This window comes from Marmota flaviventris, chromosome 6, assembly GCF_047511675.1.
Source record: "Marmota flaviventris isolate mMarFla1 chromosome 6, mMarFla1.hap1, whole genome shotgun sequence".
Classification (NCBI taxonomy): Eukaryota; Metazoa; Chordata; class Mammalia; order Rodentia; family Sciuridae; genus Marmota; species Marmota flaviventris.
Window position 1 is genome coordinate 114,578,320 of NC_092503.1, and position 17,483 is coordinate 114,595,802.

A 17,483-nucleotide genomic window follows, 5' to 3' on the forward strand; every position below is an offset into this window, starting at 1 on the left:
GCTCACGAACAAGTTTTGGGAAACACGGACTCACTAAAGTTCGGTGTCTCGTGGGGCTGTCCAGAAAATACGGCCCATGGTGTGGATCTATATGCTCCGACTTTCTGCTTCACCACAGCCTATCTTCAGCTTCTGGAGCAGACCAGAGCAGAGCTTTTGTAGGGTTAAGTGAGCATTCTCAGCTGATCCAGAAAGTAGGAAGGATAGCAGATTTTTCAGATAGATTTAAGAAAAGTCAAAATATCTCAGCCAGACTCACACAGGAATTCTGTCCTTGGGTTTTAAAAAATGGATCAATAGCAGCAGGGATCTTGGTGACGACAGCTCTATTTCTGGAGACACCTGCTCTAATCTTGACTAGTTCTCTTCTACGCAGGCAGCAGGCAGGCAGCTATCATCATTGTCGTCAATTGTCCTCCTGGATATTCCTTCCACCCCCTTCTGGTGTTGAGCTCATGCTCCCCCCGCCCCCCCATATAATGCCTTTCCCTTTCTTGATTTACTATCTCTTTTTTTTCTGGAGCACTTCCTCTTGTAAGGAAAGGTGAGATGGTGCAGGTCTACAAATGGTTTTATTCTGCAGTACTTAATTTATACTAGGGCTGGGTATAGATGGGAGTTCATTGTTTTATCATTATTTTGAAAGTATTTCTCCATTATCTTCTTGCTTCAAGTATTAACTGTTGAGAAATCTGAGGCCATCCTGACTCTGGATCCTTAATATTATCTCTGGTAGCTTATAGAATTTTTCCTTTGTCCCTATGATTTGAAATTTCATAATGATGTATGTTCCTTCTAAGTTTTCTTCTTTCTTTCATTTGGTAGGCTAGGTAATAGGTGGGTCCTTTTATTCTGGGAAATTTCTTGTTTCTATGATAATTTCTTTCCTTTTCTCATTTTCTCTATTCTGTCTTTTTAAGAATTTCCATTATTCTAATGTTGGTCTTTCATGATTGTTCCTTTGCTTTTTAATCTATTTTCTCACAGTTCCCATTTAAGTACTTGTGTTCTGGGTTGGGGTGTGGAAATGAGATGAGATTTCCTTAACATTATCTCCTTCCTCAGTTCAACTTTTTCATTTTGCATATCCCTTGAATGTCCTTTTAAACATAGCATCCTGTTCTTGTTTCTTGGAAGTTCTTTTACTTCTCTAAGAATATTAATTGGAAAATTTTATTTCCCTGTTTAATTTCAGTTTCTGCCAAGTTGGATGAAAGGACTGAGGATGAAAGGACAATGTTGCCTTTGTGACAAAGTTGCCCAAAACAGGCATATGCTGAATCGTCTCTGGGTAACCAGGTTTCAGCATCCCCAAGAGTTTACAAGAACCTCCTCTGGAGAAATTCATGGACAGGCCATGAACAGGTTTTGGGAAATACAGTCTCACCAAAGTTTGGTGTCTTTTTCCCTGTAAATTTAAAGAAAAAAAAAACTTTCCCCCATGTTAGAGCTTTTACTTAGACATAAAACTTGGCTGTATGCTCACAGCAATAAATGAGGAACTTAAGAAAAAATGAATTGGAAATTCTGAGAAGGTGGGTGGGGCCTGTCAATCTTGAGCTTCAAAGCCGAGTTATTAGCCTGGGCTGTTTGTTGGGAGGCCATGTGATCTTTAGGCATTTATTCTTCAGGTGATCTGGTTGCCCATGGAATGATTTCCAGTGTCTTGCCATGAGGGTAAGGACCAACAAGCTAGTGTACTAGGGGACAAGTGTGGGAACGATGTTAAAGCTATAATTTAGAGCCAATTCTATTCCAAAGCACTATTTCTAACGAGGACCCCAAGAATGGGAGGTGAAGGGCACCATCAGTCCAAGCCTGCAAGACCTGGTCCACTAGGCTAGGTTGTGTACACTAGGCTTGCCCTTGCTGTGGTAGAAAACAGTACCTCAAAAGCAGGGTTGGAAGTGACAAGCAAGAACTTGTTGAGTGTTTGTCTTGCTTAGCAACACAACAGCAGGTGCGCATGGTCCAGCTCATTCCATATCCACAAGAGGTCTGCATGTTAGACACTGGTAAATTATTGAAGGTCTGGTCTTTTTAAAGCAGTTAAATGAACAATAGCCAGGGAGATTAAATTAACTGGCCCAAGCTCAGACAGCTATTAAGTGGCAGAGTTAGGATTCAATTCCTAGTCTACTTTGAATCCAGAGCTCTATGCTATTATTTTCCTTTAAGTGATTTTTTTTAAAGAGGGGGGGGGAGAGAGAGAAAGAGGGAGAATTTTTTAATATTTATTTTTCAGTTTTTGGTGGACACAACATCTTTATTTTATTTTTATGTGGTGCTGAGGATCAAACCCAGCACTGCGCGCATGCCAGGTGAGCACGTTACCACTTGAGCCACATCCCCAGCCCAAAATGATTTTTTTTTTGCTGAGTAAGGAATTCACACTTATTGTGGATATCATAGAAAATATACAAAATTCCAAGTAAAGTTTTCAAAAACAACTTTAAGGCCACCACAACACGGTGTAATTCTCTTTCATAGGACTGCACCATAATTACAATTTATAATAATAATTCACCATTGATTTGATTCTCCCCTAGTCCGGGTCAAGCAGTGAGCACAGGCAGAAGGGGCAGGGTCTTAGATGCCTGGGGAGAAGGCAGCTGATTGAAGGAGGTTCCCAGGGATGAGTTCAGTACCCTGGAGAGCACCACAGTGGCCCTGGCTTGGGAGCTCTTCAGGGTTCTGAACTGCTTCCCCAGAGTGGAATGCTGACAGGGACCACACGCAGCTGGGGTTGGGGACTGGGGATAGTTTCTTGGTCTCTGAGAGATTTATCCTCACCACTTTGCGGATTGTTCTCAGCACCACACCTTTTCTCATGTGGTCCCCTCAGCTAGATTCAAGTGCCTGACGAACTTCTACACATCCTCTAACGTTCCATTCAATCACTGATTTCTCCTTGAGCTTCCTCTGCTTCTCCTTCAGTGATTTTTCTCCCCTCCTCCCTCTGCATTTCTCTTGGACTTTCTATGTGCCACTCTAGGTTACAATTATCTTTTTGTCTGTCCTAATTACCTATGAGTTCCTTAAGGCAGGGACCGAGTCTTGGTTATATTTGGTTCTAGAAAGTACTCAGTCAACAATATTAATAAGCCAGTGCATTTTTTTTTTTTTTGTAGGTAAAAAAGGTAGTTCTCGACCAGGGGCAATTTTGCTCCCTAAGCAATATTTGTTGATGTCTGGAAATAACTTTTCAGTCAAATGCAGGGACAAGTACTTCTGGCATATAGTAGGAAGAGACCACAGATGCTTAAAAACAAAACAAAAAACAAACAAAAAAACACAAACAAACAAAAACCCACAATACACATGTGCCGCAGTCTGGCTGGGCACAAATAACCGAGCTGCCACAAAGCCTTGTAGGTTCAAACAGCAACTCTTTATTCCCCAACTCTCACGGGCACTGCACAGACACTACTTGGGAACACACTCCTTCCACCAGGCTGGTGCGCCCAATCTCCTCAACTCCCGGGAGAACTGCACGGGAACTCCAAAGTAGAGGCAGGTTCCTGGAGCCGCCCTATTCCCGGAGCAGGGTCCATATACAACTCAATCAATCCAGCATCATAGCAATTATATACAGCTTAACTCAAATCATCATCTCAATGGTTCCCTGGTGTCACCTTTCAATCATTCCCTCTGGCAATATGCCAGGCGTCTTTCTGACTCGGCTGTGGCTCTCAACACACGTGACAGCCCCAGCAACAGAGAATTGTCAGGCCTAAAATGATATCCATGTTGAAATTGGAAAACCCTGTTTTAGAACAATGAAGTGGATTTAATTAAACTCTTCTTAATTGATTCAAGGTCATCAGAGAGCAGTGAGTCCAACTGGCTCATTGTATAGGTGAGAAAAACTGAGAGGTGGGTGTAGGGCCAGAGCTAGCGCCTGCACTGTGACACCCTTTCCACATAGCTACCTTGGGCTGACATCGGCTTCTAGCCACCCAGTCCTGATGGTTCAGGGAAAGAATGACTTTCTCAGTGCCTGTATCCTGAGTTCATAAATCAGGTTTTGAGGACAAGGATGAAATTGGACCAGAGGAAGAATTTTGGAGTCACAGTACAGGCAGAGCCAGCTTCCTCTCACCCTGTCCCCACATCAGTCTCTTTTCAGGAAAGATATGCTACAAACTTAGTACCAGTGAGAAGAAGAATTCACTCAATGGCTCATTTCCTAACAATTCAATCTGTTCTGGGAAACTAGAGATTAGCCTGTGGAAAAGTGAATTATTTTAAACCGCTCTGCATTAAAATCAATTAAGGCTCTGGAGGGCCCCAGCCTGCCATAGGAGGATTCACTCTAATTGCTTCAGACCAAGGGGATACAACGTAATTCTCTTCCAACAGCAAATAATAGCATTTGGAGGAATGAACTCAATTTCTAAGGGAAGCCTTGAACCAAATGTGATGGCTACTTCCCTCTTCAAGTGCTTCCGATTTAGAATGCCTCTGCTCCCAAAGAGTACCAAACTCACCTCTCATGAGTCACACCTGCCATTTTCCCAGCCATAATTGTGTGCCCAAACCTCTCCTATTCACCTCTGTCAAGTTAGGAAAGCCAAACAATTCAGTCACAATACACAATGAATCAGCAAAGGATGGAAATATTGAAAAGAGGAATCTGTGTGCTATCTTGAATAAAAGTGCCTTCTAATAAATCTGGTGAATTGTCTTCAAGGGACTCAGCTGAGTGTGTTAATCATGTATTGTATATCATTACTGTCTGGTGCATATGTGATTAGCTGGAAGTTATATTTGTGGGTCCACGGAGGCTCTGAAATGGTGCAGAGGGGAAGCTAGCTTCTGCAGAAGGAGCTCAACTTTCTCTGCTAAAGTTTTCCTTGGAGCATCTAAGAATGTTCCTCTATTGGTTGCTATTGACATGAGAATGTGAAGGGGTGTGGGGACAGAAAAGGAAAATAGGCAGCAGAGGAATGCAAAAATACTGCCTGTCCACAGAGCTCCTTGTCCTTTTTCCTGTACATACACGTGCGTGCACACACACACACACACATGCACACAGTGGGAGAACTTGGGGTTCCCCTTCCTGAGCTGCTGGGATTACAGGAGTGTTCCACCAAACTTGACTTGATCTTCAGATTCTTCATCTGTAAATTGGGATTAATGATGCTAGTCACCCCAACTGGGGTTTTCATGTATACACAGTATGTGGCTCTTGAAGGAACTAAATAAATCTTCTATTATTACAGGGTTCAGTCCCTGCCTGGGTAATTTTCTAAAGATAGGATGCTTTGTCCAGAGGATCAGTGAGTTGGGAATCATGGGAGATGGAGAGTCAAACTGAGAACATATTTCTACCAGGGGTCCACTTCAAAAGGTCTAATGATTTTCCAAACCTCTTTAGAAGATACACAGTGGTTGGATTTGTGCATAACCAAAACTCTGAATTGCTCTGTTCTGTATTTAAGATTCTTGAGGATGGATTTGTCTTTGCAATAACCTGGATCTCAGAATTCAGAGAGGATACCAAACAAGGATCATCCTACCCTGGGTCCAAAGAAAGAAAACTGCTTCCACTATAGAAGAAAAATGAGTTCAATTGGCAAATCTGTAGTTGGAGCAAATACAGGGTGGTGATGGATCTCATAAGTGCAAAGGGGCTACAACCAGTTCTTCATCAGAATCATTGTGAGAATTTCACAGAGATTCCTGAGCCCTACCCTGGAGATACAAGGAGTCATGGAGGGTCTTGGGATCTTGTTTCTTTTTTAAAAAATCGAAGTGCCAAAGTGATTCTGAGTATTGGTAGCTCTGAAAACAGCTCAGAAAGTGGGTGGCTTAGGTCTATCAGTCCCTGCTTCAGGCATGATTCATCAAGTGTCAGCTTTTCCACTCCATTTCCCTTGGTGGAGCTCTGATCCATGGCTCTCTGAGATTATGTAAGAGCTACTTAGGAGAGTCTTCGGAGGCTCTGGATTGCCACTTCAGAGGCAGTGATATGGGATGTACCTGAGGTGACATTATGTGACCAGGAGGGCCACTGTCATCATTACATGTGTTCTCAGCATTCAAGTCCTGCACAATGAAACCCAACCTTCATCTCCCATCACTCCCCACCAGGCCCTCGGGAGTCTCCCCGTATACATGGAAACTTTCTTCATACCTTTCTCCCCAGTCAGCAATGAGCTCAGCTTCACAACAGAGGTAGTATGATCTGGAGGTTGGGAAGTGGCTTTGGAACAAAGGCAGGCTGGGATTCTGGCATAATTGTGAGCCAACCTGCACCATGCTTCTCAGTGCCCTAGGGATGGCAGAGTAGTAGACCAAAGGGGCTTAGGCCATTGCCCAGTGGCATGCTCAAGTGGTGCCTAGAATTGCAATAGAGAAAGCATCTGGTGCTGGGAGAACATACCCAAGGTAACCTAATCAGACCCAGAAGCAATGCTTGAGAGATTCCCTGGAGGAGAAGATATTTCTGCCTAGCATGTGAGATGAGTGGTGCTTAGCTAGGTAAGGACATAAGGAAAAGGGTGGCCAGGTAAAGGAAACGTGGGCAAAGTACACAGGCGGGAAAAGACAGGAGGTGCTTGGGAAATTGTAGTGTAGAATTACAGAGTAGAGTGTGAATGGGCAGGGAGAGAAATGAGGCTGGGGTTAGGGGAGTGGGGTTTGAGGTGAGGTGACTGGATGAATGTTCCTATCAGAGAAGCCTTCACTGCGTCATTGAGTTCCCATGGAACTGCCACCATGGAATCCCTATACGAAACCCTTACCACAGGACCCCTCCATCATGGAACCCTCATATGGAATCCCTACCATGGGTTTCATCATGGAGGACCCCCCCCATGAAACTACTTATTATAGGATTCCCAACCCTCACTCTGGAACCTTCTATGTCCTTAGCAGTTCCTGGGGAGATAAAGACTGAAAGTCAAAGATAAGTGCCATGTTTCTCCCTATTCTTAGCTTCCTAATGGAAACCTCAGATTCACAGAAGAATCACCAGATTCTAATGTTCCTACAAACTGGATTTCTTTTGAGGCAGTCAGAAATTACCGATGGCTCCTACAAAAAGACAGGGAAAGAGCTGGAAGTAGAGTTCAGAGAGACAGTGCTCAGTGGTAGGTCTGAAGACCTGGGTTGGAGCCCCAGCACCACAAAAAGCAGTCCAAACCAAAACAACACACAGACTCTAAGGTATTGGTTGATTGACAGGCCTCTCAATAACACCCGAAGCAACAATAATGACTGAGTAGATTTAACTCAAATTTATTAAGGTAATGAGAGGAGGTTTATTTGGTTCAAGCACTGGAGAGTAATAGGAGTCAGGGAAGAAGGCAGGAGCAGAAGTCATCCTGTGTTCCCGGATATGGAAATAATGTCAACCATCTTAGATGAATAGTATCTTCACCATTTTTAAATGCCATGGAGCTACCCATTGTCCACAGGCATCCCCATCTCTCTGGGTCAGGAAGAGTTTCTTTTCCACCCTCTCTTTCTCCCCAGGCCTTGCTCACCCACAGAATTTGGACCTTGCTGGCTTCAAACTCTCTTCACTGTCCCTGTTGACTAAGCCAGCGACTGCAAGGCAAACCCCATCAGCCCACCTCATCCTGGTATTCTTCCCGTGAGGTATTATCCCCATTTACCAATAAAGAAACAGAGGGACAAGTGTCTTTCCTGACAAAATACAAATTAGAAGTTATTTGCTCACCTACTTTCACAGCCCAATGGGTTCTTACGAAGTGATTTCCCATGGAACCACCGTTTCAACCAAGAAACAGAACTCGGTAACTGGCCCCCTCCCCTAAATCACTAATTCCTCCCTCCCCATCTCAACATCTTCTGATTCCAAATTTCTGCCTTCTCCCCTACTCCATCTCACTTGCCTGAACCTCCCTCTCTTTACAGAAAAGGAAATGGAATAACACAGTAGATGAATGACTTTCTTATGACTCCATGGATAATGTCAGAGCTGGAACTTGAACTCATGCACCCAAAGAAATGTACCTTGATTGACTTCCTCCTGTCAGCTCACCTAAGTCCGGTCATCTTTCAAGGCCCACTAAATACCATACTTCCCCATGGAGTCTTCCTGACCATCCCTGCCTCAACGACCTCTTCCTCTGCCACCTAAGTTCCTGCCTTGTCTGTCCCATTGTTAGTACATTCATAGTTTCTGGCCTTCTTTATCATTTCACATTCTTGTTTCATCTTCCCTCTGATTTTTAACTTTTTTTTTTTTTTATAGCTCAGGGACCAAATTTGTCTTCATAGAACTTTGAAAGGGGTCCGCACACAGGAGGCAGTGGAATAGTAAGTTCCTGGGCTCTCAAGTCAGATTCCCTGGCCCTGCCATTGCTAGATTGTGACATCAAACTAGGTAACCTCTGTCCAAGTGCCTTTCTGAAGGGGTGTTGGGAAAATTCAAGTGCATTCTAGCTTTCAAGTGGCTAGTACAGTACCTGGTGTCCATTAGTCACTCTATAGAAGCCAGCTATTATTAGGAGCTCAACAAGTATTTGTTGTTGGTGGTGAATGAATCAATTGATCTTCAAAGGTTTTAAAAAAATTTTTTTTTAAAGAGTGAACTCAGAGATAGAAAATCTCCTTTCCATAAAAAGTTTAGAAAAAAGTAATGCACAAGTTGGAAGGAGGCCGAATGAGGGGTAGGAATCGACTCAGTTCCCCTACATCATGTTCACCCTGCAACAGGCTGTGATAATGGCTCCCCAGTGTGCAGAGATTGAAATGACTAAGAGCTGAGCAGGCCAGGACAGAGCAGGAGGGGCCAGCTGACCTCAGCAGCAGCTGATGCTACTAATGAAAGATGGGTCTGTTTGGGGCCCAAACCCTAGAGTGCAAAACTCTTGAAGGTCAATGGTTGAAGAGAAATGCAAGGGCTGAAGCAGAAATTTCTAAGGAGGTAGCTGAGAAGCTGATTTTGTAGAGTTGGGAAATATACTGCTTTTGGCACGTGTGCATATATTTTAGCAATACAGCAAGGATTTTAAAGGGTAAAAGTTTGCCTTCCCTCCAATTTAATTTCTACTCATAACCACGGAACAGCTTCCTCTGAAGCCCACACTCCTTATTGTTTTATGTGCATCGTCAACTTGCAAAAGGAGTCTTCTCCAAGTACTTTCAGATGGTTTCAGGGAGTTTGGGGATGGGATTTACATACAGATTATCTTTGTTGCAGTCTAGGATTCTGTCTGATCTGTCCTGCAAGCCACAGGAGACATTTCTCTGAGCATCAGAGCTAAGCACAGTAGAACTGGGATGTGAAGCAAGTTAAGTGGGAGGAAAATTGTCACAACCTGAGATCTTGGAAGTGAAAGGGAGTTAAGGAGACATGGAGGAGGGCAATGGGGAAGCTTCAGATAATGGGATTGGGAAGGATTGACTGGAAGAAACAGCAGAGGCTGTGGGGCTCTCTTGGAACACAAAATCCCTGGAGCTGTGGCATTGGGAAGACAAATAAAGGCAAAGCTCAAACCACAAGCAGCTGTCAGACAAAAGCAGTTGTGACCCCCAAACCAAGAGCATGTAGGGTTGGGTGGGGTCATGAATAATACCTTCTATGCAAATGAAAAAGCTAGTACTACAGTATAAAGAACTGAACTACTGCCAGAAATACTTATTATCTATAGCAATTCCCAGTAATTACAGAACCTTTTCAGCTTCTCTTTTCTGGACCTCATTTTTCCTATCTTTAAATGTAAAGAAGTTATAGTATGCCCTAGCCTGAGTTAGTGACCCTCCTCTGTTCCTTCAAACGAATTGTGCTGTTATTATCCATTTGAGTTTGTGTCCTCACTTAGAACTTGAACAAACAACTAATGGTTTGAACTATATTTTATTCACCTGCATCTTTGTTATGGTTTGGATATGAGGTGTCCCCTAAAAGCTCCTATGTTAATGTTATGGGAACTGTAACCTAATCATCCCAGTTTGCATGGACTAACTGGGTGCTAACTGTAGGCAGGTGGAGCATGACTGGAGAAGGCAGGTCACTGGGGATGAACCTAGAAATGGTCATCCTCCCTGTGGCCCCTTTACCCCTCTCTCTTCTTCCTCGCCACCATGAGGTGAGAAGCACTCCTTCACCAAGTCCGTCTACCATGAGGGTTTGTCTCGTCTCAGGCCCAGAGCATTGGAGTTAGCTGACCATGAACTGAGCCTCTGAAGCCATGAACCAAAATCAACTTTACTTCCTCTAAATTCTTGTCAGTTATTTTGGACACAATGATGAAAAGCTGTCAACACAATCTTCAAGGCCTGAACCAAGGCAAACAATAGGTGTTCAACATTTGCTGATTGAATGTTCTGGTCTCTAAAGTCCTTGAAGGATAGAATCACAGAATGAGAGAATTGGTTGCTCTGTGACTCTAACTTCCAGAGAGCTAGTGGAAAGAGTGAGTTGAATCTCCTGATAGGCTGCTCTAGGCTGACGCCCAGGGCCCTCTCTCCCCATCCTTTCTCTTGACTCCTTGATTACCCTTCCCAAATCTGTTCTCCTTGGACTGTGACAGTCTAAAGCACTGTTTTGCTTGCTCTGAGCTCTATAGGGTATTTCCCATGTGAAATACAACGAAGTCTCTAGCTTAGCCCTTTCCTCGAGCAAGTCTTTAGTTTCCTCCTTTGCTTAGGTCTTACATAGGTCTCAGCTTAGGTTCTCTCAGAAGATCCTGAGATAAAGATTCAAATGCAAGAGGTCTCCCAAGGAAGCAATTCCAGAGAACACTGGGGAAGTGAAACAAGAACAGGAAAGAAGGTGATATAGGATGTAGGAATGAACGGGCAATTCTGTGAGCAATGAGGCTCGCCCTGCTGAAGCCCCCTGGGAGACTGGAACACAGCTCAGGTGATAACAGCAAGGGAGCTAGGGTGTTTATCCACCAATTCCTTCCAAAATTGGTTGAAGACCATTTGAAGTGAAGTGCCAGATAATTCCCCAACACAGTTGCCTGAACACACTCCTGTATCCAGGAAAGTCACAGGTGCTTGTACAAGCCATCAGTGTGTACAGTACTAGTGAGATCTGCGGGCCCATGAGCAGTGGGACCAATGCTTTATGTGAATGCCACGAGCTTGTTATTGATTCCTGCGAGAGAAAAACTCCAGGAAACCATTCCCGAGTTTGTTGTGTCAATTTCTGAAAGGGTCCCTAAGTCTGGTAGGAGGTTTTGCACAAATTCAGCTGTCAGACTTCTCCAAGGGCTCTTGACTGTGGCAGGGGCTCGAAGCAGACCCAGCAGCTGCAGCAGTCATCTCCCCCACTTGCATAACAAGTCAGGCAAAGCAATTTCATTACTCACAGATGGGCAGCAAGAAATAACAGAAGCCAAGGACCCAAGGCAAGCCAGGCCCCCAGGGCTCAGGAAGGCTGCTCAGGATGCATGGAATCTCATTTGTGTGTGCCTCCACTTCACACAGCAGCAGAGGGGCCAGGAAAGCACTCCTCTCTCTGTTTCATACCCCAGGCATCCCTTGGAATACTGAGCTCAAACACTGCAGAACATCCTATTGTAGGAGGTCAAGGACAGAGCCCAGGCTGTTCTGGACAGTTCCTCCTTCTCTCAGGATGTTGCATTCTTGGTACATTCTTCCTCAGAATTGCAAGCAAAGGCGGGAAGATCTAGATCAGCCAAGGCCACTTGGGGATCCATCCTCCTGCATCTTATGCCTCACATTTGTAACATGATGTCCCAACAGCTTCATTCTCTCCTCCTAGTTTGCTCCATATGAATGGAAACATGAAGTTCTGCAACTGGAAGGTATTTGGTAATCCTGTAGATTAATCAAATCTTTCTTTAATTCCCTCCAACAACATCCTGACAGAGGGTTAGTCAGCTTCTGAATATGGCCGATGTCCAGGAACTCAATGCTCTATAAAGTAGTCAATCTGTTGTTGGAATAATTGAGTAGCCCCAAAGTCCCTTTTTTTGATTCCAAATTTGACACCTTATAATTTCCAACTAGCTCTGCCCTTTGGAGCCCCTCAAAATGATTCTCCTCCCCATTCACAAGGGCACTTTATTATTAATAGAGTTTCTAAAACCAAACGGTATGTTTTTACCATGACTCTTCTCTGTTCCATCACTTTTTGGATGGTGGTGCTCAACTTGGGGCAAATTTGCCTCCCGGAGCCATTTGGCACTGGCTAGACACTTTTTTTTCATTGTTGCCATAGGGGGTAGTGAGTAGTATCCAGGGATGCTCAGGATCCTACAAGAAAGAGGGTAGCACCCACAACAAAGTATCTGGCTCTGTCAAAAGTGCCCAGGCTAAGAAACCCTGATCTGGACATGTTATTATACAGGACCTGCCTCTGGACATTCCATGGCTTGTCATATAAAAATGCTCAGACCTGATATGTGGTATCTGCAAGGGCAGGACTAAAAAAATCAGGAGGGCACAGGAGTGTGGATATCCTCTCTGACTTTGACAAGAAGATTCACTGTAGCAGCTAAAACATCCACCATACACACCTCCTCCTATCCAGGCTGTGGTCAGGGAAAAGCTCCAAGTACTGTTGAAACAAATTGCTCTCTGGCCAATGATTAAGAAACAAAAACAAAGACATAAAAACATAAATGCAAATCTAGAAGGAGGCAGAGTTCTCTCTGAGCATCTCCACAATGGCTGAATCATAATAAATTGAGTCAAATTCATTTTAGTTTTATTTTTTTGTCCTAAAGACATAATCACAGATTTTTTTCTACCAAATTTTTGTCAACTGAATATGTGATAAATTGCCTTTTTATTTTCATCCAAAACATTCCCAAAAATGTAAGACTAGACAGGCTAATGTTGATCTGTTTTTTAACCCTTTTGGGGTAAGGATGACCAGCTATAAACTCACTTAATTGTAGTGTAAAAAATTTTTTTTGGAGCCAAGAAATCACCAGGTCCTGATAGTTTTACTGTTATGTCCTACTAAACATTCACAAAGCCATTAATTCATATTCTATTCAAACTGTTCTAGAAAACTGGGGGAGGGAGTAGATGGAGGCAGACTTCAGCTACTTCATAAAGCTAGTATAATCCTAAAATTCAAATTTTTCAAGGACAGTATATTAAAATCATAGGAAAATCTCACCAAGCATAGATGCAAATTGCCTAAAAAGTTATCACATTGAATCTAGTTTTGAATTTTATAAAGTGACTTTTGTTTACTATAAATGGAGGAATGGAGGAAGGTTTTGCAACAGAAAATCTATTAAGGTAATTTACCACATTTACAGACTAAAGGAATGGGAAGGAATCAGAAATGGACACACATGGACACAGAGGACTTCACTGGAGTGGTTATATATCAATTAGCTTTTGCTGTGTAACAAACAGCCATAAAATTTCAGTGATATAAAATAAACATCTACTTTCCATACATCTTAGAGTAAACTGGGAGACAACTCTTTTAGATTGGGCTCAGCTGGGCAGCTCAGTTTTAAATGGCAGGTCTGTGGGTTAGGTAGGTGACCAGAACCTAGGTGTTTCACAAGATTCCTGGACCAGCTGGCTAGATGTTGCAAGTTCACTTCATGGCAATGCAGCGTATTAAGAGGATTTACTTACACCCAAAACAAACATACTTCAAGTCCTTGCTTACATAATTTCTTCCACCATTCCCACTTGGCCAAAGCAAACTTCATGGTTCAGTTTCAAGTCAAGGAGTGGAGAAGTATATTTTGCCTTTTAAAAAATTTGTTCTAATCAGTTATACATGACAGTAGAATGCACTTTGACACATCATACATACATGAAGTATAACTTCTCATTCTTCTGGTTGTACATGGTGTAGAATCACACCAGTCATGTAATTATATATGCACAAAGGGTAATAATGTCTGATTCATTCCACTGTCCTTCCTACCCCCATATCCCCTCCACTCCCTTCACTCCCCTTTGTCTAATACAAAGTACCTCTATTCTTCCCTAGCCCCCACCCCCTCTTATCATATATACTTTGCCTTTTATGGTACAGTTACAGGAATACAGAACTGTACAGGGCCACAGGGCACATACAAATATGACATACATGCACATATACATTATCTATCATATATAATTTTGTATCTTCTAAGTATTCCAGAATGAAAAATTACTTAGATTCAAACTCCCGTGTCCCTCTCCAAAGCATCTGCTTTTGAGGTAGATAACCAATGAATATAAAGTCTTTATAGTTCCTCCCACCAGAAAGTGGAATCTATTTCTCAATTCCTTGAATCTGGTCTGGATCTATGATGCTGTCTCTAGCAGGGTGAAGTGAAAATGGCATTGTGAGTTTTAAGCCTACATCTCAAGAGCCCTGCAGCTTCCGCCTCCTCTGTGGCAGGGTTTCTCAACTTTCCTATTTTGAACGAAATAACCTTTGTTTTGGGGGCTTGTACTGTGCATTTCTGGATGTTGGTCAGTGCCCTGGCTTCTATGACTAGATGCTAGTAGCAATTCTCACCCACCCCAATTCCCCCAAGGGGAAAAGAAATTATTAAACTCACACATTGAGTACATTCTTGGGACCTTTCTTGTATTTGCTAGTTTTACAATCCTATCCAAAGAGGAAATGAAGTTGTTTTGGCAGGAGTTATTCTCCATGATCATCTCTTTCATCTTTTCCTTCTTCCATTCTTTCAATATCTTCCAAAAAGGACTTAAAGAGGTTTTACAAAGTACCAAGACAAAATAAATTCATAATAAATAAGAAAACAAAGCCAAGGGGAAATAAGGTTAGCAAGGCACGACAGAGCAGGACTAACATCAGCGCTTGGCTATAGACAGTCCTGGGTGCCCCTGGCTACCGGCTTCACCCAGAGTTATAGGCCTCCTGGGTTTGTATTATTCAGTTTTTCATCACTGTGACCAAAATACTGACCAGAACTTAGAGGAAGAAAAGTTTACTTTGGCTCATGGTTTCAAAGGTCTCAGTCCATGGTCAGCTGACTCCACTGCTCCAAGCTCAAGGTGAAGCAGAACATCACGGTGGAAGGGTGCGACAGAGGAGAGCTGCTCAGCTCATAGTGGCAGGGAAATAGAGTTGGGGGAGGAGTCAGGGACAAAATATACAATCCCCAAGCTCCACTTCCTTCAGCAATGCTGGTCTGCGGAAGTACCACCCAGTAAGACATTCAGATCATTAACCCATCAAATGGATTAACCTACTTATTAGCTTATGGCTTTCACAGTCTAATCATCTCAGCTCCTGCATTAACATGGGGGCTTTAGGGGGATATCTCGTATCCATACCATAATAGGGTTCTAACAACCAACACCTTGTCCTCTAGTTGCTTCTACCCTGCAAGCTGGTAACTCTTTCTGTGAACATGGCTTGCTGGCTCCCCCATCTTGCCATACCTTTGTAACTAGCTCCTTACCAAGTCCTCCTTACCTTGCAATGGTCCACGAATCACATCTTAATGCTATATGCCTGTTAGAGGTCTCAGCTGTCATCAAGTGAGAAACACAAAGGATCTCGTCTTTCAGGAGAAGCAGATTTACTCCTGATGCCAAAATGGGCAAGAAATTTCCTGTGGTTTCTCAATGAGGACACATGGTACATAAAAAAAAAAAAATTCTTTTCTGTCTTACAGACCATCTCTAATGCACTCGGCTCAGTCTTTAAATATCTTCTCTTCTTATCCATAATGCTCTCTAGTTGATCTCAGTCACGGCTTAAATACCACACATATGCTGATCACTCCCAGTGTCTCCAACCCTGATTCCTCCCTTTCAGTTCTCACTATCCATCTGTCTACATTTGGTTGTCCAACAGGCATCTCAAAATTTTGGCAGGTCCAAACAAAACTTTCAATGTTTATTCCAAAATCCTTTCCCCCTAGTCTTCCTTGCTTTTGGCAGAGGGGCCCAGAATCCTTAACTCGATTGCCTGGGATATTAGCCTGTATGGAAGTGTTAAATAAATTTTACAGAGAGGCCATTGGTTTGACTGAGTTCCTGCACTAAGCTCAAAAGACTAAACCAAAAATGCAGTTACTCATGCTGAAGTTCCACACCACTAAGTCACAACTAAGTTGTTTATCTGAACTTCCAAGAAATTGGAAAAATAATAGTCAAATTCCCAAACAAGAAAAATTTAGCTGGTAAGATAAGGAATTCCTCCCTGTTTTTACAAGAAAATTTTGAAACAACTAATTTGCTTGTTTTATTTTCTGCTTTACTCAGCCTTTTTCTGTCTATAAAGTCAACCTCCTCTGCTCAGTTTATTAGAACATTTCATTTTCATTGAGGTGCAACATAAATATGAGATGAGGTGTTGCCCAATTCTAGAACTGCAAATAAAATTAATATCTTAAAATTGTATTTCTTGTAATTTTTAATGTATTTTTAGTTGTAGATGGATACAATGCCTTTATTTTATTTATTTATTTTTATGTAGTGCTGAGGATCGAACCCAGTGCCTCACACGTACAGGACAAGTGCTCTACCATTGAGCTACAATTCCAGCCCACTTGTATTTTTTTTTTTTTATTGTGACAGTGTGTGTGTGCACAAATGTGTGCAGGAAATCTATCATCCTTGATTCCTCTTTTTCTCATACTTCATATCCAAGCAATCTATGCACCTTGTTGGCTCCAATCTTCAAAAATTCACAATCTGACCAATTCTCACCTCTTCTCTCTCTACTATAGTAGCTCAAGCTATCACACTCTCTATCCTACCATATTTGCTCCTAATTGGTTTTCCTTCTCCTCCAGCAGCCAGTGCATCTCTGGCTTTCTCATACAACTGTCATCGCCTGCTCAAAAACTGTCCAATTGCTTTCCACCATGTTTAGAATACAATTCAAAGACTTGACCCTGGTTTACAAGAACTGATGTGATTGACTCCTGGCTATCGGCACATCTTTACTTTCTACCATTCTCTCCCTCCCTCTGTTCTAGTCATACCAGCCTCCCTGATATTCTGTGAGCAGGTCAGACACACCAGCGGAGACCTCAGACCTCTGTACCTGCTATTTCCTCTGACTCAAACACTCTTGTCCAGGTAGTTACATTCCTCATTCAGTCATTTCAGATAGGTCTCTGCTCAAACAGCATGCTCCCCTTGGGAGAGGTCTTCCCTGGTCATTGGCTCTAAATAGCTCTCCCACTTTCATTCCTTACTTTGTCTTTCTTTATAGCACTAATCAGCACCTGATGTCACATTATATATATAATTGTGTGTTTACTGCCTGTCTTTCCACTTAGAATGTAAGATCTAATAAAACAGAGGTCTTTGTTTCATTAACCCCAGCACCCCTACTGCCTGATACAATACTCAATACATAGCCCTAGATAAACATTCATTTGTTAGGTGAATGAAACACTTCATTTTGTTTGTCTAGCTTCTTGACTCAAACTCATCAAGATTCAACAAACATTTGAGTCTCAATTATGTGTTACTTCACTATAGATGCTTAGAACTATAAAAATCTGACCTGGATGGTGTTCTTTTAGGTGAGTACTAACTGAGAGAGGGCACAAAGAGCTCCCAGGGTACTAGAA